The following is a 22,618-nucleotide window of genomic DNA, read 5'->3' as shown; positions in this document are numbered from 1 at the left end:
GAAGCAATCATCCGCCACTACTATCTGGCTTTTACTGTCTAGCCATTGTCGAATCCAGTTCATTACTTCACCATGAATAACTAGTGTCTGAACCTTCCTGACTAACCTCCCATGTGGGACCTTATCAAAGGCTTTACGAAAGTCCATGTGGAAAAATTCTTTCATCAACTTTCATGATAACTTCCTTAAAGAACTCTATAAGATTGATTAAACATGACCTGCCACTCACAAAGCCATGTTGACTATCATAATCAGTTTCTGGCTATCCAAATAATTGTATATCTGATCTCTTAGAACACCATCTAATAATTTACCTACTACTGATGTCAAGCTCTTTGGTCTATAATTTCCAGGGTTAATTTTGGGGCCTTTTTTGAACAATGGAACAACGAACTCAAGTCACATTTATTTGTTCTTCATTTTATAACAATTGCAGTGCACAGTGAAAATAAGATAACAATGAGCTACCCTCCAATCCTCTGGCACCACACCATGGCTAAGGACATTTTAAATATATCTGCCAGACATCCTGCAATTTCTACACTAGCCTCCCTCAAGGACCAAGGAAATATCTTATCAGGCCCTGGGGATTTATCCACCCAATAAGTAGCAATATGAAATTAGCATGTTGCACATGTCCTGACCACTGGGGACTGGTTAGTTATGGATAGCCATCCTGTACCAACTCCAACCTACTAATCCCCCACACTGCCAATCCTTGTTGTAGTGTTGCTGTAGAGAAGTGGATTGGAGGACAATCCACAGGACTATAAGAATGGCAGAGATGATCACTGGGGTCTCCCTCTCAACCATCAACAAGATCTACCAGGATCGTTGTCTGAAGAGACCATGCAAAATCATTGAGGACCTCTACCAGCATCTTTCAGCTACTCCTGTTGCCAAAGAGATTCAGCCCCACTGAGCTGAGAAACAGCCTCTTCCCATGGGTAGCAAGAATGCTGACTGACCAAAGGACCTGCTCACACTAACCGTCTGAGATGTTACTATTTATTTATTATTATATATGTATATTTGTCCTGCGAATGTATTTTATGTCTGGTTGTAAGTTAGCAAGTTTTGCATTGAGGATCGGAGAACACTATTTTGTCGCGTTCTACTTGTGCATCAGATATATAAAAACTTAAATTTGTTGTGAACTCAGACCATTTATTGATTATCATGCAAACTATAAAAATTGACTGAAATAATCCATTTGATCAGATGTGGGGGTTAGGGGAAATAACCAGAAGCTTTTGTACAAGATTTCACTTGGTTTTCCTTTTCTGATATTTCCTTCATTTTTAACCAGCGGTAACCTTTCTTGTTCATCCTTGTGACTCATGCAGGGGTACACACTGATTATCTATCCTGTGGTACCTCAGCCAAGTGGTCATTCTTCATCAGTGAGTTTAGACAGTATGTTGGCTGGCTATTTCACATCTGAGCCCAATGCTGTCCTCGTGCAAATCCACAGGCATGTACGTTTCAAGGTCATCATCTCCATATTCATCCTTAAACTGTCAACGCTGGGAGCTGGTAACATTTTAAATGGATTGTAGCTCATACATTATGATGTTGAGTAAGTCTGTAATATTGGAAAGATAAAACAACTTATGTCAGGAACAGCTTCGTCACTGTAATATTAACACTAACCCATCATTTTTTTAGACCCTGGATGTTTTGCTTGTCTTGTTAAGTTTGTAGATTCAATCAAGATCAACTATGTTTGGCCATTTTTAAGCGTCGAACACAGAACTGACTGCCCTAAAATTATTGTTAAATTTGAATCCATTAATACCTTTAAAATGGAATTAGATAATTGTTTGAATAAAAATACTATGGAGAGGAGGAGGGACAATGAGGCTGGATTAGCTGGTAAAAAGCTTGGGGTACAGATATGATACAATGAATGTCCTACAGTACAGTGTATTTTACTCACTATTAATTGGCATCTGTTTGTTATTGTGTACCAAACAAAAGACTTTACTGAACACAACCAAACATGCTAGACATGGTATATAGAGAGAGAGAGAGAGAGAGAGAGAGAGAGAGAGAGAGAGAGAGAGAGAGAGAGAGAGAGAGAGAGAGATTCAACTAATGTGCCCTCACGGTGCTCACGCATGTGCGGTTTGGTGTCGCGTACGGGGGCTGCAATGCGATTATAGCGATCCAGAGCAGCTGATGGCGGCGGGTGTCTACATCTTGAGAAAATGCCCACTTGTCACAGTGAATATATGTACCTTTCACTAGTGCAACAAATGTTCATTCAAACTATATATATTTAACCCAGTTCAGTCCCGGTACCTTGGGTTGGGTTTACAGACACACCCAATGAACATTTTGTAGTAGCCCTCTGCTGATGTGGAGGCTTGGGGGACCTTCTCCTGATGGTCTCTACTGTCCATAGTCTCAGGGGCATTGTCCTGAAGTTACCTCTCCTGAGTTACCTGAAGGTTGGGCGGGGGGGTGGGGGGGGGGGGCCTTGCCGATCCTGGGCTCACTTCCATAAATACCGATTTGTCTGGGTCAGTTTGAGATGGGGGTAGATCTCTTACTGGGAGGATGTGTCCTCTGTTCCTCCTGTATATTTTCCCCGTTGAACGAACCAGGTATCACCTGGGTTCCTGGCAGTTCATTTCCGCTGAACCCGGGCGGTGGTAACCTTGTGGAGTCTGCATCCTTATGACTTGCCCTTTGGTCAATGGGACAAACGGTCAGCTGGTTTCATTTGCTCCAGCCTTCTGTTTAGTGTCTGGGCCTTGACATCCTGGAGGTCCTTTGTTTGGGGCTCTAGAAGTCTTCATTGCCACTGATAGGGTTGTCCTGGTCTGCCTCGACATTAACCGTTGCACTGGTGAGCCCAGAATGGTGTCGCGATGGATCTTTCTTAAGTTGAGTAGGCTGAGGAAGATGTCAATTTTCTTCTCCATTAGCTGTTTGGCACTTCTCAGTGCTCTTTCAGCCAGCCCATTTGATTGTAGGTATTCTGGGCTGCTGGTAATGTGGGTGAAGTCCCAAGCTGTCGCAAAGTCACAGAACTTCTAGCTTGTGAATTATTTTCCATTGTCCGAGAGAAGGGTACGAGGTGCCCCATGTACTGAAAAGTGCCGTTTTAGTTTGGTGATGACAGTTGCAGAGATTCTGTCCTGGAGCAGGTCTATCTCGAACCAGCCTGAGTACGAGTCTATTAGTACTAGGTACTGTTGGCTCCGCCATTCAAAGATGTCAGTAGCCATGGTCAACCAGGTTAAGTCAGGTACTGGGTGTAGCTGCAGTGACTCTTTTTGCTGGTGTGGCTTGGTACTCTTGCACACTGAGCAGGACTGTACCTCTTCATCTATGTTCTCTGTCATACCCGCTCAGAAGACAATGTCCCTCGCTCTGCGTTTCATCGCTTCTGCGCAGGATGCCCTCTGTGCAGGATCTCCATGTATGATAACTGCTCTTAGGCCCTTCATGATTATTCCTTTATCAGTAAGCAGTTTGTTGTGGTACAGAAAGAAAAGCTGCACTGCTGATGGCAGGTTGTGCTGCTTGGCCGACCAGCCACCCTTAATGAAGGTACTCAGGGTATTAAGGGTTGTGTCTTCTGCATGTGCTTTCTTAGTTCATCCAGCTGGGCTGAGGATACATGGGTTACCATCATCACATTGAAAGTGTCCTCTTCCTCGACTTGCTTGACCGTGCATTTTTTGGGAGCCCTTGATAAAGCATCAGCTAAATGTATTTCCTTCCTTCATTTGTGTACTAGGATGATGTGCTATTTCTGAAGTCTGAGCATCATATGTTGCAGTCTCGCAGGCACTGCATGAATTGGCTTGTTTATTATGGTCACCTTTGGGATAGTATGGGGATGATGTAGTGATAACAAACCTCTACTCTGCAGCCAGCTTTCTGAATACTTGTGATGTGGACTGTGTTCCATTGTCACATATTACTTGCTCGGGTATTCCTTGTTCAGCTCATTTGTGCTCTCATTTCTGAGATGATAGTTGGCGCTCCCAGGTCTTTCACCCTTTTGACAAATGGAAACTTAGAGTAGTAACAGGCTACTATTAAATGCCGCTCTTGATTCTCAGTGAACATGTCTGCTCCTACTGTGTGCCATGGCCTGGCAGGCACTTCTGTGGAAATCATTTCCTCTTTTTGTTGTGCGTTTCTGTACTTTTGGCATATTTTCTTCATCTCAATCTCATAATTGACAGAGATCAATTGCAACTTCTCCCTTTCCAGCAATTGTCCCCTTGGTACCTACCCCTGTGATGACAGGTGATGCTCAACTTGTGCCCACACCTCCTCCCTTACCACCCTTACTACCATTCGGGGACCCAAACAGTCCTTCCAGATGAATCTGCAAGGATCATCTACTGCATGTGGTGCTCCTGTTTTGGTCTCCTCTATTTCAGAGGGACTGGGCCCAGATTGAGAGATAGTTTTGATGAGTCCTCTGCTCTGTCCACTGCATTGGCGTGGATCTCTCAGTGGCCATCCATTTTAATTGCCTTGCGACATTTCTGTCCATGGTCTCATGCATTGCCAGACTGAGACCACCTGTAAATTGGAGGAACCACACCTCATCTTCTGACCGGGCACCATGAAGCACCATCAATAACTCAAAAGTGTAAAACTGATAGGCTTTTATTAGCAATAGAATGGAGGCATGTCCATGCTGGTCGACTGCCCAGAACTGGGGAAGGGGCTGTGGAACAGTCACCTTTATTCAGGAGTCTGTGGGAGGAGCCAAAGGTACAGTCAGCCAAGGGGGCGTGTCCAGCCAATTAAATAATACAAACTGTGGTTTACCACATTCACCCCTTGCTTTTAAAAGAGTTCAGCATGGTGAAGTGCATCTGATCTTATCTAAAATTAAGTCTTTGAGGCGATCTGATCTGCCGTTATGATCATTGTAGAGTTGGCTGTGCTTGTGTCACAGCAATCAGGTCCTGGACAGTCTGGGGTGCCTACATGCAGTCATCGGCATTGGTTTAGTGGATGCGTGGCGATGAGTCTGGCATGCCATCTGTCAGGGCTGGGGTAAGATGCCATTGCCCTGGTGTATCATGAGGGACGAAAAATGAGGGGGGAGTGGGGTGATCGGTAGTGGTCTCCGGAACCCCTGAGGGCACCAGATCCCTCACAGAGACTGTGTCCTCGTGCCCATCAGGATACGCCACATAGGTGTATTGGGGGTTGGTGTAGAGGAGGTGGACCCTTTCGACCAGTGGGTCGGACTTATGGCTCCTCGTGTGCTTCTGGAGTAGGACTGGCCCTGGTGAAGTCAGCCAGGCGGGCAGCGTGGTCCCTGTTGCAAACTTCCTGGGGAAGGAAAACATTTTCTTCAAGTGGAGTGGCATTGGTGGCAGGACATGGGAATGATCTGATGGAGTGGAGTGCTTCAGGAAGGACATCTTGCCAGCAGGAGACTGGAAGACCTCTAGACTGAAGGGCTAGGAGGACAGCCTTCCTGGTGGTGGTATTCTCCCTTTCAACCTGTCCGTTCCCTAGGGGGTTGTAGCTGGTGGTTTTGCTTGTGGCAATGCCTCTGGCCAGTAAATACAGGTGCAGCTCATCACTCATAAAAGATATAGGAGGGAAACCCTAACAGAGTGAAAAGGCTGAGTAGGGCCTTGATGATTGTGGCAGCTGTAATGTCTGAGCAGGGGCTGCCGAACAGAAAATGTGCGTCCTCATCGATGATATTGAGGAAGTACACATTGCAGTCAGAGGAAAGGAGATGTTCTTTCAAATTGATGCTCAGGCATTTAAAGGGGGGGGGGGTTGCCTTTATAAGCTGCTTTTTGTCTGGTCATGGTCTGTGCCAATGACTCCTTTCTCCACGATTCAGCCAAGGATGCCAAGGCAGGTCATGGGTGCAAATGGTGACCTTGTCCAGATACGGGAATGTGGTCCACAGCTCATACTTGGTCTACCATTTGATTGATCTCCCGCTGGAAGACCAAGATGCCATTGGAACCCACAGGAAATGGTAGAGATGGCCATCCGCCTCGAAACCAATATATTAGCAGTCCTCCAGGTGGATGGGGAGCTGGTGGTATGCTGACTTTAGGTTGATGGTGGTGATTTGGTTTACCATATCAGATATGTCAGGAAGAGGGTACGCATCCAGCTGCATGTATCTGTTAATGGTCTGACTGTAGTTGATGACCATCCTGTTTTTCTCTGTTCCTCATCACCACCACCTGGGCTCTCCATGGGGTGGTTCTGGCTTCAATGATCCCATCACTGAGTAGCCATTGCACCTCTGACCAGATGAAGGCCCTGTTCCCTGCATTGTACCGCCTACTTTTGATGGCAATGGGTTTACAGTCGGGGGTGAGGTTAGCAAACAGCAGTGGAGAGGTAAGAGGTAATCTTAAGAGGTGAAAGTCCACAAGTCATGTGTCGGGCCCCACCATGGGGGAAGAAGCTGGGGGGGATAGGGGTGGGCACTTTAAGAACTGCTGGTTACGGACAGTGAGAGGGGGCTGGGGCTAATTGTACTCCTTCATCGCGCTTTTAAGGTGGCATTGGAAGTCAAGACCCAGTAGCATGGCAGTGCAAAGCTGTGACATCATCATAAGCTTAAAATCCTTGTAGACGGTGCCCCGCACAATCAGAGTCACTATGCAGTAGCCGTGGATGTCAGCGCTATGGGACTTCAAGGCCAGGGAGACTTTGTGACTCACTGGCTTAACTGCAAGGGAGTAGTGCTGCACCGTGTCTAGGTGGATGAAGATTTTTATGCTCCCACTATTGAACAGGCAGCTTGTCACTTGGCCATTTACCTGGATGTCCATCATTGATCTGGCGAGCTGGTGAAGACTACCGTAATCCAACGTGATGGAGGCCAGTGATGAGTCGCTGCCTGTAGCTGTGGTGGAGAGTTCATGTGTTCAGTCAAAAGATGGCGGCATCCAAGATGGTGGCCCCCACAGCTTGCATGCAACACTGCTAGGTTTCAAGGATGGTGGCCCCCATGGCTTGCACGCCATGCTACTGGGTCTCAAAGTTGGCGGCATCAAAGATGGTGGACCCCATGGTCCACATGCAATACTGCTGTGTTGAGGTGGCTTGGACTTGCGTACTTTGATGTAGTGAAATTTCTTCTCACAGTTGGAGCAGGCTGTGTCTCTCACCAGGCAGCGTTTCCTAGGATGGTTGCCCAGGCTGCAGAAATAGCATTTCAGGTGTTCATGGAGTACCACAGCCGTTGTCAGGTAATTGGCAGGATGTGTCGATAGCAGTGCTAGGTGCTTGCAGAATATGGCAGCTCTGATCAGATTGCTGGCGGTGCGTAATGGTGGCTCCACGTTCCAAGATGGTGGAATCTGGGGCAACCATGAGGCAGCACATTGTCGGCTGAGTAGGCTTTCACATTCTGGAGGACCACCTCCAGGGTGCCTGCCAGTTCAATCACCTGCTGCAAATTGAGCTCTTCTTGCTCCAACAGTCTTTGACAGATGTAATTAGGCCTGATGCCTGTGACATATGCTTCTTTAATCATGTCCTCTGTGTTCTCCATGGCAGTCCTGACCTTGCAGTTGCAGGCCTGTCCCAAAGTTTGTAGAGACTGGAGGTACTTGACTCTCGATTCCCCTGGTCGTTGTTTTCAGATGGCCAGGAGGTGTCTCACATAGATCTTGTTTACCTTCTTCAGGTATTGGCCTTTCAGAATGTCCATCGACTCGGCTTCCCTGATCATTGAGTATATCAGGGGCCTGACCCGGGAGTCTAGTATCTGAGAGAGTGAGAGTGAGAGTGAGAGTGAGAGTGAGAGTGAGAGTGAGAGAGAGAGTGAGAGAGAGAGAGAGGGGGAGAGAGGGGGAGAGAGGGGGAGAGAGGGAGAGAGAGAGAGAGAGAGAGGGAGGGAGGGAGGGAGGGAGGGATTATTTTGCAGGAATTTAAGTGTCTTGTGCATAGTAACCAGGCAATGACTGTTGTGTACATCCGCTGAATGGGGTGGGGGGGGGGGGGTGGTGGAGGGTGTGTGTGTGTAGCTGATTTATGATGTACAGATGATGCTCTGTACTTTGCGAGCTGGGCCTTTGCTGCAGTGAATGGGTGCCAAAATGTACAGTGAGAGGCCTTTTTCCAAAATGCACAGACTTGGTGACCTTGTGGATGCATTGGAGCACAATGGACCAGTTAATTCATGTCAAATTCCCCCAGCAGCTTTGAAGGAGCCAGAAGCATATAAATTCTAAGCCTGTGTTCTTTTTGAGTGCTGCAGACAGAGTTGTGCCCACTGTGACTGCTCCTGCAGTTCAGATGTTAACAGATGACAGGACTTAGTAACCATCTCTCTGCATGCACTGGTCGACGGTTAAAACCAGGCAATTGGTCCTGAGGCAGTAGTTGTGTTACCATGGATGTCTAATGCCTGGACTATGAGGGTTCTGTGCCTTTTGTGTTTCCTTTCAGCTTTCTGTGATTACTTGCTGGAAGCAATCAAACAACAGCAAAACCACTCATGTTGAAGAATGCTGAGAATTTGCCATATTCCCATTATTTTAACTGTTTCAAAGACTGTTTTATATTTAAGTAGAAATTAGTAGAAGGTAATAGTGAGAAGACAATGTTACCTGCATTCAGCTTTTACCATTAATTGAGAAAGAAGTTGTGTGTTGAGATTTGATTTGTCATTGTCTTTAAATTCTCCTGACTTCTGCTGAATATGGTGCCAGTAACTTTGGGCGGTTATCAAAAAGTTCATGATATTTTAGCGCTAGGAGTATCTGAACACATTTAATCAGCGTGCTAAGAAATAATACAGATGAATAATTTTCACATTAGCAAAGCAGTTTTCTTTTAGGTATAATATGTCTGCTCACTACTATACAGAATCGAGATAAGTGTGCAACAGTATAATGTCAAAAGATCATTGTTCACTTGATTGGCAGGACTAGATCTGTATCTCTCAAAGATTTAGAACCATTTAGCATTAACCATGAAGTATGAATGTCTAAATTTGACCTCAAAATCCTTATTTAAGTCCTTCAGCATTTAGTAAATAAACCATTCTGATGGATTTTAAATTGCAACTGGCGATTAAACCAAGGCTTTGAAATTATTTTGTTCTTTAATAAACAAGACAGCCAGATAAGTTTGCTTCTTGCATTCACACTAACCAATAGGTTTCATTAACTACACATATGTAAATATTTATTATTATTATAGGAAAAATGGACAATGATTTGAATAATGGGTTCGAAAGATTGAAAATAATGATTTAAAATTAACAATGAACAAACAGGATTCCATCACCTAAAGAGCAATGCATCACAATCAAATAAACATCAGTAAGTGGGTCCATTTGAAGAGTTTGATGAACAGTGTTGGAGAGTGGGTAAAAATGTATTCAATTTGATTTTAGGAGAGCAGTGAAAAGCTGTGGCCACATTCTCCGGGATGGTTCACTCTCTGGAGGATTACCATCATTTGTGAACTTCTGGGAACAGTTTCAAGCAGGGTATCACAACTATTCTGAAAGTTTCAACTATTTCTAAAATGGCTCTGATAAAATGCCATCAATCTGTGGCATTAACTCTCTTTCTCTCTCAACTAATGCTGCCTGACTTGTTGAGTGTTTATACGCTGTTATGTTTTTATTTCAGATTAGAAAACTTGCCTTGTCCCAGGCTCTGCAAATTTCTGGCACAGCACCCGAATGTAATGCTGCTTTTGGTGTGAAAAGTGTTTTCTGATTGTATTTATGAATGGCTTGCATTTAATTCAAACATTATTTCTCCTCATTGTTATTTCTCCCACGAGAGAAAGTAATCTCTTTGTATTCATTTGTAACAATGGAATTTTTTGACTAATTTCACCATTAAAAATACAGCATATGTGTGCTATATGAAGTTGTGCAATTCATCATCTAAGCATGTTATTTGTCCCCCAAAAAGCTTATTTACTGTTTGTCAGCTGGGTTAACAGGAGAGCAAGCTGCTTAATTTGGGTTCCTATTTTAAAAATAAATTGCAAGGAAGCATAAGAGTGACTGTAAGAGTGTTTAATAAGACATGTGCACAAAAGGAGTGGCATTAATGCATAATTAAGCAATTCTTGTATAAAGATGCAGCATAATTATGTATTTGAAATAGTTAATTAGTAAGCTACTTTGCAATTTCATTGAATATAAAAGTAATTATACATAAATACTGTAACCACTAGAAAAGTGACGATTATAAATCCAATAACTAATTACAAAACACAACACACATATTTTGCAGGACATGTGCCACAAACTCCTTTTTCTTTTGTTGTAATCTAACAATGTGCTCTCTGGCATTTTTAATTCAATAAAACACCTAAAATTGATGAAAATTATACTTAACTTTTCTGAAAAATTGCATAGTGTAAAAATTCAACATCTCTCATCTTGACATCAATAGTTTATACCTAAGTAAAAAAGTTTGTGAATGACTCCACTATACCTTTGGCGAAGAGCACCTTCAGGTTTCTGGCAATATTTTAGTCTTGGAGATAGAAGAGAATGAAGAGGCAAAAAACAAACTGCTGGAGAACTCAGTGGGTGAGGATTGCACCCATGAAGGGAAAGAGACAGTGGAATCTTCAAGTTGAGATCCTATGTAACAACTTAGAAAGGAGACAGGAGACACATATATTCAATATTATCCAAATGTCCCATTTCTCTCCACAGATGCTGCCTGACCCACTGAGCTTCTTCAGCAGTTTGCTTTTTTCACCAGATTTCAAACTTCCCTGGATTGAATGCAAAGAAAACAAACTTTTGGCAGAGTTCATAGTATTCAACTTCATCTTACAGTAAAAGCAGGAGGTGTCGCAGATACTCAGCAGATCAGACGCCATCAGTGGAAAGAGAAACCTAGTTAAAATTTCAGCTCCTTTTACTTTCTACCCATAGGCATGATAACATTTGAAATAGGTGCTAAATTTTTAGAAGTTACACAGAAGTCTGTCATCAAGTGCAGATAATGAATTTGGGAAGAAAATCTATGTTTAATATAAAACACAAAAAAACCCTAGATATTCCAATGGATATGAAATTCTAAGCTGCAGTTGTGTTCGAGGCCTTGGGAATTGACATTGAGCATTTGCTGGAGGAGAACTAAAAAGAATATCATGCCATTAATTGCCAAGGATTCCATGAAACAAGGCACTGAATTACCCTGGGAAGCCGAAGCAGTAATGTGATAAGATGATTGGAGACTAAAACTGACACTGGGGGTCCTCAGCAGATTGTAAGGTCATGAAGCTAGAACCGAGATTGACGGATAATGAGGATATTTGCGCAGTGTTGGAAGGAATTAGGGAGCAGAATGATTAAAAGTAAGCTATTGACAGTTGAATTAACATTCTGGAATTGTATTGGGATGGTCAATTTATCCTGGGAATGTGCAATCATTGTCAATCCAAGCACAATTTGTTGCAAGTCCTCCCGTAAAAGAAGCATTGCCTGGGGAATGACACCATCCTTAAGTGTGCATGTGGATATCTAATATTTCTGGTGTGCTTCATGTATTTACAGTTTGTTGCTGATTTCATGCACTGGAACATGGCCTTGCCTTATGAGCAAAATGTTCCTTTGGAAAATGATTGATTTAACTGGATATTGCCAGAATGTCAAACATTGTCCCTTGCTTATGCAGCAGACTTACATGAAATGCTACTAAAGCCACTCTTGCTTTCAGAACCTTTGGTAACCAGCCTTGTCATTCCCTTTCTCACCACATGCATTTGCCCATCCCTGGCCGATAATCTCATTCCAAAACCATTTTTGCACACCATTAGCCCAGCCTTATTAATGGAAATGACTGGAACTCAAACGATTTTATTAAGTTAAATTCTTGAAATGCTTGTTCTATTCCAGCCATTTGATCAGGATATCTAAGACATTTTATTCTGAGAATTCCCTAGCATATCATGCACAGGGGACCAGGAAGTGTTAAAAATTGTAATGATCTAAGTAAGTATCCTCGTAGCTTAATGCGTGCATAGAGGCATGCAGGTGATTGTCTTCAGTGACACAGAGTCAGTGCAAAGAACACTATCCATGCACCCCATGCTGCCAAATACCCCCAATAACAATGAAACCCATTCATATATTCATTTTATATGGATTCAGTCCAGTAATTTTTGGACCAACAGCTTTATCTTCCTGGATAGACAATCCTGAATTTTACTCCTTCACCACAATAATCTTGTCTCTTTTTTTTAGACATACATGACGGTAACAGGCCCTTTCAGCCCTCGAGCACATGCCACCCAATTTCACCCAGTTGACCTACAACCCAGTATGTTTTGAAGGATGGTAGGAAACCCTCGTAGACGTGGGGAGAATGTACAAACTCCTTACAGACAGTGCTGGATTCATATCCCGGATGCTGGCTCTGTGCTAACCCCTATACCAATGGTTTTCAAACTGCTCCCCCTAAATTCACGTTCCACCTTAAGTAATCCCCATGCCATAGATGCTCTGTGATTAGTATGGGATTGCTTAAGGTGGTATGTGAGTGGAAAGAAAAATTATGAATACCACTGTTTTAATCACACCTAATTGACTCATTATGTGCACAGTTTCATAACTCCAAAGGAAATGGGTCAAATATTTCAATAACGATTGGGTCTAGAGCAGTAGTTCTCAACCTTCCCTTCCCACTCACATAGAAGATAGGAGCAGGAGTAGGTCATTCGACCCTTCGAGCCTGCTCCGCCATTCAATGAGATCATGGCTGATCTTAAAGTTCAGTACCCCGTCCCCGCCTTCTCTCCGTAACCTTTAATACCCTTAAACTGAAGAAATATATCTAATTCCCTCTAAAATATATTTAATGAACCTGCCTCTACTGCCCTCTGTGGCAATGAATTCCACAGATTCACCACCCTCTGGGTTAAGAAATTCCTCCTCATCTCAGTCCTAAATGGTTTGCCTATTATCCTCAAACCATGGCCCCGGGTTCTGGATTTTCCCACCATTGGAAACATCCCATCTGCATCCATTCTGTCCAGTCCTGCCAGAATTTTATATGTCTCTTTGGGATTCCCTCTCAATCTTCTAAACTCCAGCGAGTGCAATCCCAATTTGCGCAATCTTTCCTCATAAGTCATTCCTGCCATTCCAGGTATCAGCCTGGTGAATCGCCTCTGCACTCCCTCCATTGAAAGAACATCCTTCCTTAGATAAGGTGACCAAAACTGCACACAATACTCCAGGTGGGGTCTCACCAAGGCCTGTACAGCTGCAGTAAGGTATCCTTGTTCCTATACTCAAACCCTCTTGATATGAAGGCCAACATACCATTTGCCATTTTAACCGTCTGCTGTACCTGCATGCTCGCCTTCAGAGACTGGTGTACAAGTACCCCTAGGTCTCTCTGCACTTCCCCATCTCTTAATCTATTGCCATTCAAATAGTAATCTGCCCTCTGGTTTGTATTACCAAAGTGGATAACCTCACATTTATCCACATTGTAGTGCATTTGCCATGTATCTGCCCAGTCCCTCAATTTATCCAAATCACACTGGAGCTTCCTGACCCCCTCTTCCGTACACACAACCCCTCCTAGCTTAGTGTCATCTGCAAATTTGGAGATATTACATCCAATCCCCTCATCCAGATCATTAATGTAAATTGTGAACAGCTGGGGTCCCAGTACAGATCCCTGAGGCACCCCACTGGTCACCTCCTGCCATTCAGAAAATGAGCCATTTATCCCAACTCTCTGTCTTCTACCTGCCAGCCAGTTCTCAATCCACATCAAGATTTTGCCCCCAATCCCATGAGCCTTGATTTTGGAAGCCAGTCATTTATGCGGGACCTTATCGAAGGCCTTTTGGAAGTCCAGGTACACCACATCCACTGGCTCTCCCCCATCTATTTTGCTTGTCACCATCTCAAAGAATTCCAATAGATTTGTCAAGCACGATTTACCTTTTGTAAATCCATGTTGACTCCGTCCGATCCCTTCTCTGCTAGTCATATGCTCCACTATTACTTCCTTAATAATGGATTCCATCATTTTGCCCACTACTGATGTAAGGCTCACCGGCCTATAATTCCCCGCTTTTCTCTACCCCCCTTTTTAAATAGTGGGGTAACATTAGCTAGCCTCTAATCCATGGGTACTGATCCTGAGTCTATCGAGTCCTGGAAAATAATTCTTAAAGCATCTGCTATCTGAATGGCCACTTCCTTAAATACCCTAGGATGTAGATTATCAGGCCTTTGGGATTTATCTGCCTTCAATCCCATCAATTTCCCCAAGACCATGTCCTTAGAGATACTGATTTCTTTCAGTTCCTCCCTTGCATTAGTCTCTATGTTTCCCAACATCCTTGGGAGGTTATTTGTATCCTCTCTTGTAAAAACAGAACTAAAGTAAGAATTTAATTGGTCTGCCATTTCCTTATTCCCCATTATATATTCCCCTGATTCCGACTGCAAGGGACCTACTCTGGATTTCACCAATCTTTTCCTCTTGACCTATTTATAAAAGCTTTTGCAGTTGGTTTTTATATTTGCCACAAGCTTACGTTCGTAATTTATTTTTGCTCTCTTGATTAATCCCTTCGTCCTCCTTTGGTGCATCTTGAACTGCTCCCAGTCTTCGGTTGTGGTACTTTTTTTGGCCAATTGATATGCTCTCTCTTTGGACCTAATGCTGTCTCTAATTTCCCTTGTTATCCATGGTTGAGTCACCTTTTTTGGTTTATTTTTATGCCAAACTGGTATAAATGATTTTTGCAATTTCTCCATTAGATCTGTGAATGTTTTCCATTGTCTATCCACAGTCAACTCCCCCATAAACACCACCCAATCAATCTTACTCAACTCCCGTCTCATACCATCAGAATTCCCTTTATTTAAATTTAAGACCTTAGTCTTGGTTTTAATTTCATCACTCACCATGTCGAGTGAGAATTCGATCATATTGTGATCGCTCCTACCCAAAGGGCCTCGTACAACAAGATTGTTGATTAGCCCCTTATCATTGCATAATACCCAATCTAAAATGGCCTGCTCCCGAGTTGGTTCCTCGACATATTGGTCTAGATAACCGTCCCGTAAACATTCAAGAAATTCCTCCTCCTCAGTATTTTTACTAATTTGGCTAGTCCAATCTATATGCAAATTAAAGTCTCCCATGATGACAGCTGTTCCCTTATTGCACGCTTTTCTAATTTCTCTTTTAATGCCTTCCCTCACCTCTACACTACTATTTGGAGGCCTATATACCACCCCCACTAACGTTTTCCACCCCTTGCTATTCCTCAGTTCTACCCATATAGATTCCGCATCTTCCGAGTTGATATCTTTTCTGTCAATCGTGTCGGTCCCTTCTCTCACCATCAATACTACCCCACCCCCTTTTCTTTCTTGCCGATCCATCCTAAATATCGTATACCCCGGGATGTTAAGTTCCCAGGCTTGCCCACCCTGCAGCCATGTTTCTGTAATCCCAATCAAATCATATTTGTTTATCTCAGTTTCCACAGCTAATTCATCTACCTTGTTCCGAATGCTTCTTGCATTAAGATATAAAGCCTTCCCTTACTAATCATGGGGCATTTTTGGCATAGGGATTGCTTAAGGTGGAATATAAGTTTAGGGGGCAATTTGTGCACCACAGCACTACACTAACAGTGCCACCCTTCAGCTATCAAAACCCAAAGTCTGGAATTCCCATCCAAAACCTTTTTCTCATAATCTCGATCATATTTTCCTCCTTTAAGCTTTTGGTCATTCACCTGAATTATCTTCTTCTCTGATTTGACTTTAAATTTTGTTTAATACACTCCTGTTTTGCCTGATTTATTCACCTGAAGAGCTTTGGGATCTTTTAATGGTGTGGTAAAAGTGAAAAGTTTTGTTGCAGAAGTAGAAGGCAGGCATTATTTTCTAATTGTTAATGCAAAATATCTATCCTCTCTGCATGTTCACACTTTCATTACTGACTGCCTAGAAATCAATGCTCATTAGTGGTATTATGAAATGTACCCTTTCTGTTTCAAATATTTGATGTTGAACATGAGAAAATAGTTCTTCCTAGTAGCTTTTGTACTGCCTGAGTTGGCTATTGCTTCACTGTAAAATGTAGCTTAGGATAATGTGGAATTATCCTTGGACTTAGTGGTGAGTCAAGGGTCACAGTAAGAGATTATACATACAGGCACCTCGCCTCCAATGCATTTGGTACAATGCACAAGCATGGAAGTTCAAAACATGTTGTACCGCAAATGCCAGCTATCGACAGTATCCAGCCAAATGAAAAGTTTTAAATTCAGTTAAATATTTTTTCATCATGTCAAATGTCTCACTGAATAAAATGATTTTGGAGAGGGGAGCTTTTTCTGTGTTGTTAATTCTCCATTAAAAAAACACCAAATTCAATCATCGATTATCTATTTTGTGATAAAAGATGTCAGCAGGAGCATTGGCCAGGACTTTGTGGAAGCTTTTCACTTCTCTTCAAGTATATCTGAGCATGAAGCTAAGGGCTTTCCTCCACTTGTGAGAAATGTTAACATACTTTCTATCTGAAATTCATAAAATTTATGGATTATAATTTAATAACCAGAAATAGTCATAGCCTGTATGGTCTCCAGGAGATCAGGATCTATCTGTCACTAATTTTAAAACTGTCTCTGGTGACCAATTCAATGAGTTTTCTGCTAAATGCCAAGTGACCTCAGTGCTTATTGTATCCAAACTATCTCAATTGCATTATTTAGCCCATCGAGTCTGGACCACCATGAGCTGATCCATTCTCCCATTCAGCCCCACTCCCTGCCTTTTCCTCATAACTTTTAATACCCTTATTGTCAGATTGTTATCAATCTCTGTCTTAAATACATCCAATGACCTGCCCTTGGCAGTAGATTCCAAGAGTTTCACCATTCTGTCTAAAGAAATTCCACTTAAATGGGTGCCTTCTTGTCCTTCACTCCCCTACCATGGGAATCCACTTCGCCACATCTACTTTGTCCAGGTCTTTCAACATTCCAGATGCTTCTATGAGGTGTCCAACAATGCCCCCCTCCCCCCCAATTCTTCTTCACTCTTGGAGCACAGTCCAAGAGCCATCAAATGTTCCTTATATGCTAATCCCTTCATTTCAGGAATAATTTTAATAAATCTTTTCTGAATCCTCTCCAATGCCAGTACATCCTTTCTTAAATAAGGTGCCCAAAACTGTACTCCTTTCTCCAAGTGAGGCCTCACCAGTGCTTTAGGAAGGCTCAACATCACATCCCTGTTCTTATATCCTGTTTATCTAGATATGAATGGCAACATTACGTTCGCCATTTTCAACTCAACCTGGAGGTTAACATTTAGGGCATACTGCATGAGAAACCCCAAGTCCCTTTGCAGCTCTAAATTTTAAATTTTCTCTCCTTCTCTATATTAGTTTTCCTTTTTATTCTTTCTAACAATATGAATGACTATAGACTTTCCAACATCATATTTCATTTTCCACTTCTTTGCCCATTCTCCTCATCTATCTAAGTCTCTCTGCATCCATTCACTACCTGCCCCTTCACCTACCTTTGTATCATCTGCAAACTTCCTACACATGGGCCTCGGATGAATTGTGTTCTGTGAAGTACGCTCCTTGCTTTCTGCCTTTTGTGGATAAGGTTTCCTTCTGGAGGTCTCCCGTCCTTCCTGCTGCACTGATTTTCTTTTATCAGAAAAACATTTTGAAGTAAATACGAAGCAAACCTTCAATACTATTCCACTCTTCTAAACATCTTAACAGAATAGCCAGAAGAGGAAGACTTACACACGGTAATTTTGTTCAGATTTCTTGTGGGTCTGGAGGTGGAAATGAGCTTCATCAGAGTCGTGCATCAGGATAATTGATCCCTGCACTTCTCGTTCCTGCTTACTCAATAATGATGGGTTAAGGAGGCTCATGGCTTGACCTATCCATGTGGTCCTAGATCACCTGCACTGTGCTGCAGAATTCTTTCAATTCCCATAATTTGCAATGAAATAGCCCACAAGACATCCTTCAGGAATGTGCAACTACGTTGTCCATTAAGCACAAGAAAAATATTGAGCTGTGTCATGTTTACTAGTGAATAAAATATTCCTTTTGCCTTTTCAACCTACTCAACTCATTACTTATTCATGAATTGTTTCCCAATGCAGGATCAATGGTGATCTTAAAACATAGTTTAAAAGCAACAATGTAGAATCTTTGCAAAATGAGTTCTGTTTGAGATAATAAGGCCAGTATGATGACCATGTTACACAAAAAAGATCTGCATTTCAGTAGGGGCTTTCTGTTTTAGGTCTTTAAATGATTGACATTTATGTTAGTCGTATCCATTCTGTTGCTCTCTCCTGGAGGACTGCTTGTTAGAACTATAGAACCACAAAACATTACAGCACAGAAAACAAGCACTTCAGCCCTTCTAGTCTGTGCCAAACTATTTTTCTGCCTAATCCCACTGAACTGCACCCAATCCATCCATACCCCTCACATCCATGTACTTATCCAAACTTTTCTTAAATGTGAAAATTAAGCCTGTAGCTGGCTGCTTGTTCCACACTCCCACCACACTCTGTGTGAAGAAATTCTCCCTAATCTTCCCCCTAAAATTTTCCCCTTACACCCTGAACCCATGCCTTCTGGTTTGTATCTCACTCTATCTATACCCCTCATAATTTCGTACACCTCTATCAAATCTCCCTTCATTCTTCTTTGGTCCAGGGAATAAAGACCAAACCTGTTTAACCTTTTGTGATAGTACAGGATACTATCACCAAATATATTTGTATATATTTACATATAGTAGTAGTGATTGTCTGAGAGCCGTAGCCACGCCTACTGGCTGGCCATAAAAGGCTGTTCCTAACAGACCCAGGTCAGTCTGGACTGGTCGACCTCGATGTAATACGCTCCAGTCTTTTGCTAATAAAAGCCTTGGTTTGAGACAACAAGTCTTTGAGTCATTCGACGCGCTATACCTTTCCCTGTAACTCAATTCCTGAAGTCCTGGTAACATTTTAATGAATTTTCTCCGCACTCTTTCAACATAATGATATATTTTCTGTAGTTAGAGGACCAAAACTGAACACAATGTTTCAAATTTGACCTCACCAATGTAATATACAACTTTACCATAACATTCCAAAATCTACACTCAATACTTTAATATGCCAAAAAAGCTACCTTTAAAACCCTATCTACCTGTGACATTACTTTCAGGATATTATCTATCTCTATTTCCAGATCCCCGCATTCCTCAGTACCCTACCATTTACTGTCCTACCTTGGCTGGTCCTTCCAAAATGTAACGCCTCACACTTGTCTATATTAAATTCAATCTGCCATTTTGCATCCCATTTTTCAGATGGTCCAGATCCCTGCAAGCTTTGATAACCTTCCTTGCTAACCATGTTGCAACTCTACAAATTTTTGTTAAGACCACACTTTGAGTATTATGTTCAGTTCTGGTCACCTCATTATGGAAAGATGTGGAAGCTATGGAGAGTGTGCAGAAGAGATTTACCAGGAAGGTACCTGGATTGGGAAATAAGTCTTATGAGGCAATGTTAGCAGAGCTGGTATTTTTCTATTTGGATCATAGAAGGATGAGAGGAGAATTGATAGAGGTCTACAAGATTATGAGAGGCATAGACAGGGTGGACAGCCATCACCTTCCCAGGGTAGGAACAGCAAATTCCCGAGGACACATACAAAGTTAAGGGAGGGAAGTTTAGGGGAGACATCAGGGGTGAGTTTTTACACAGTGAGTTGTGGGTTCCTGGAATTCCTTGCCAGGGACGGTGGTGGAAGCTGAAACATTGGGGGGCATTCAAGAGACTCTTAGACAGACACATGGATTAAAGAAAAATAGAAGGTTAATGGGTAGGGAGGGTTAGTATCTTTTTTTAATGAAGGAATATATGGTCAGCACAACATCAAGGGCTGAAGGGCCTGTACACTGCAATGTTCTATGTCCTATATTCTATACATAGCTGACCACTCTTAACTTCAAGAGGACCAATTTTGTCTTTACTAAACTTTTGCTCTTAATAATCCTGTGGAAACCCTTAGGATTTTCCTTCATATTGTCTGCCAAAGCAACTTCATGTCTTCTTTTTTTGCCTTCCTAATTTCTTTCTTAAGATTTTTCTTGCATTTTTTATACTCCACAAGTACCTCATTTGCTCCTGTTGCCTATACCTTTTTCTTAAATCAATCTCAATATCCCTCGAAAACCAAGGTTCACAATGCCTGTTAACTTTGCCTTTAATCCTTACAGGAATATACAATCTCTGTACTATCAAACTTTCGCCTTTGAAGATCTTCCACTTACTGAACACATCCTTGCCAGAAAAAAAAAGTCCCAATCCATGCTTTCTAGATCCTTTCTCATTTCCTCAAAATTGGCCGTTCTCCAATTTAGAATCTCAACCCGAGGCCCAGGTTTATCCTTCTCCATAATTAACTTGAAAATAATGGCATTATGATCACTGGACTCAAAATGTTCCTCTATATATACGTCTATCATCCGTCCTGTCTCAATTTCTAATAGGAGATCCAGTGATGCTCTCTCTTTAGTTGGTATCTCAAGATATTTAGAAAATGTCCTGAACACATTTGTCAACTCTAAGCCACCCAGCCATTTTACAGTATGGGAGTCCCAGTCAATATGTAGAATGCTAAAATCTCCTACTATCACAACTTTATGTTTTCTACAGCTGTCTACTATCTCTCTACAGATTTGTTCCTCTAGTTCTGCCTGACTATTGGGTGGTTTATAATACAACCCCATGAGTGTGGTCATGCCTTTCCCGTTCCTCACCTCCACCCATATAGCTTCAGTAGACAGCCTTCTGGTCTGTCCTGTCTGACCACAGTTGTGATATTTTCCCTGATGAGCAATGCCACTCCTCCCTCTTTCATCTCTCCCACTCCATCTCATCTGACACAACGGAACCCTGGAGCACTAAGCTGGCAGTCCTGCCCCTCCTGCAAACAAGTTTCATTAATGGCCACAATGTCATAATTCCACCTGCCAATCCACGTTCTGACTTTCCTACAACATTTGGCTTAGAATTTATGGTCACCTAACAAATTTACCTGTGGTCATCATCATGCCATGAATGTGGAATGTTGGCAGGAATGTTGTGATAGTGCAGGAGAGGTGCAGAGGAGATTCACAAAATTGTTGGCTGTGATGTTGTTAAACTGTCAGAAGGTCACCCAGCATCCAATAGGAAGCAAAGGGATGTAACCAACGTTTCACATCTGAGCCTTTAGTTAATGGATGAGCAGAAGAAGGCAGGTATCTGAATAAAAGAGTGGGTAGGAGAGGAAAGAAAAAGGGGCAGGGAAGAGCATAGGCCAACATCCATGTGGTGATAGGTGGTAGGTGGATATGGGTAGGAAGGCAGAAAAGAAAAAAGAGGAAGTGGAGTGGGTGGGGAGACGGAGGAAAAATGACAGAGGAATGGGGAAAGAGAGGGAGAGATGGGAAGAGGCCTAACAGAACTGGAGAAGCCAATGTAAATGCCATTTGGTTGGAGAAATTTCCAACACAGTGCCTGTTTTTCCTAGAAATTAGAAAATCAGAGATGATAAGAATGAACTATATAAAATGATAAAGACAGGGTAGACTGCAGCAAATGTTTCCTCTTACCAGAGGATGATTAAAATCAGATGTGGGGAAAGGGTACAAAATTTCACCCAGAGAGTGTGGTGGAACCAGAGTCACTGACCACATTTAAGAAGTGTCCACCCAGGCACTTCTACCACCCTAACAAGAAAAGGGTATGGGCCAAGTGCTAGAAGATGGGATTAATACAAGTGAGTGGTCATTGGTAAGCATGGGTTTGGAGGGCTGGATTGCTTGTTATATGACATAATATAAAGAGAAATCAGTCTGGCCTTTGCAATATCCACTCACATAGACTTTGAGTGGAGTTTTCTGAATAATCCATCACAATGCAGGATTATAAACGTCTGATGCAGAGACAGCTCCATTCCCTTTCGAGATCCTGACCTATTCCAAGATTTTACCCCCCTCTCCTGCCCCTTCCCCATATTTACCATCATTCTTAGCCTGGCTAAGTCATGTTTTTAACTTTCACATCTGTGGGCACCTTTTGCAAATGATATGGCTGTGATGCTTCCAATATATTATCTCTAATAGTCACAGAATTGCTGCGTTTGATCAGTCATTTTGAAACTATACCAATAATTAGCAGCTCTGGGAGAGGGAAGGAGAGTTTTTAAAACACAGAGAAGGAAGGAATGCTGGGGGGTGGGGGGGGGGGGCGGTGAGGGGGAGGTGGGAGGGCGGTGAGGGTGGGGGGTGGTGTTGGTGGTTTGCTTTGTCTTCACAACCTAGGCCCATTAATGAAAAAAATAATAAATTCTCCTATGGAAAGGGCAGCTCAACCTCAAACATCTGGTCACAACAAATACTCAGTAGACACCTGCAAGAAATAGTTGGCAATGTAAAGATTTAATACAAGTGAAAATATAAATTAAGCCTGGTTAGCATAGAAAAATGAAAAATATTCTGAGCAACAATGTTTTCTGTACATATTTTTAATTTACCTATGGCATTTGGGGTTGCCTTAGCTGCATGAACGCAGATCAGCAAAATGATT

General features: G+C 42.4%; 1 long non-coding RNA gene across 1 annotated transcript in view; it reads right to left on the bottom strand.

The window, feature by feature from the left end:
* Positions 1-1,082: 1,082 nt before the first annotated feature.
* LOC138759844 (uncharacterized) overlaps positions 1,083-22,618 on the bottom strand; it is a 37,755-nt gene continuing 16,219 nt past the window's right edge. Inside the window, exon 3 of the long non-coding RNA XR_011355144.1 lies at positions 1,083-1,585. This is a non-coding gene — a long non-coding RNA (uncharacterized lncRNA). The remainder of the gene's footprint in view (positions 1,586-22,618) is intronic.

The sequence above is a fragment of the Narcine bancroftii genome, chromosome 4, assembly GCF_036971445.1.
Source record: "Narcine bancroftii isolate sNarBan1 chromosome 4, sNarBan1.hap1, whole genome shotgun sequence".
Classification (NCBI taxonomy): Eukaryota; Metazoa; Chordata; class Chondrichthyes; order Torpediniformes; family Narcinidae; genus Narcine; species Narcine bancroftii.
This window is presented reverse-complemented; position numbering and strand designations above follow the sequence as displayed.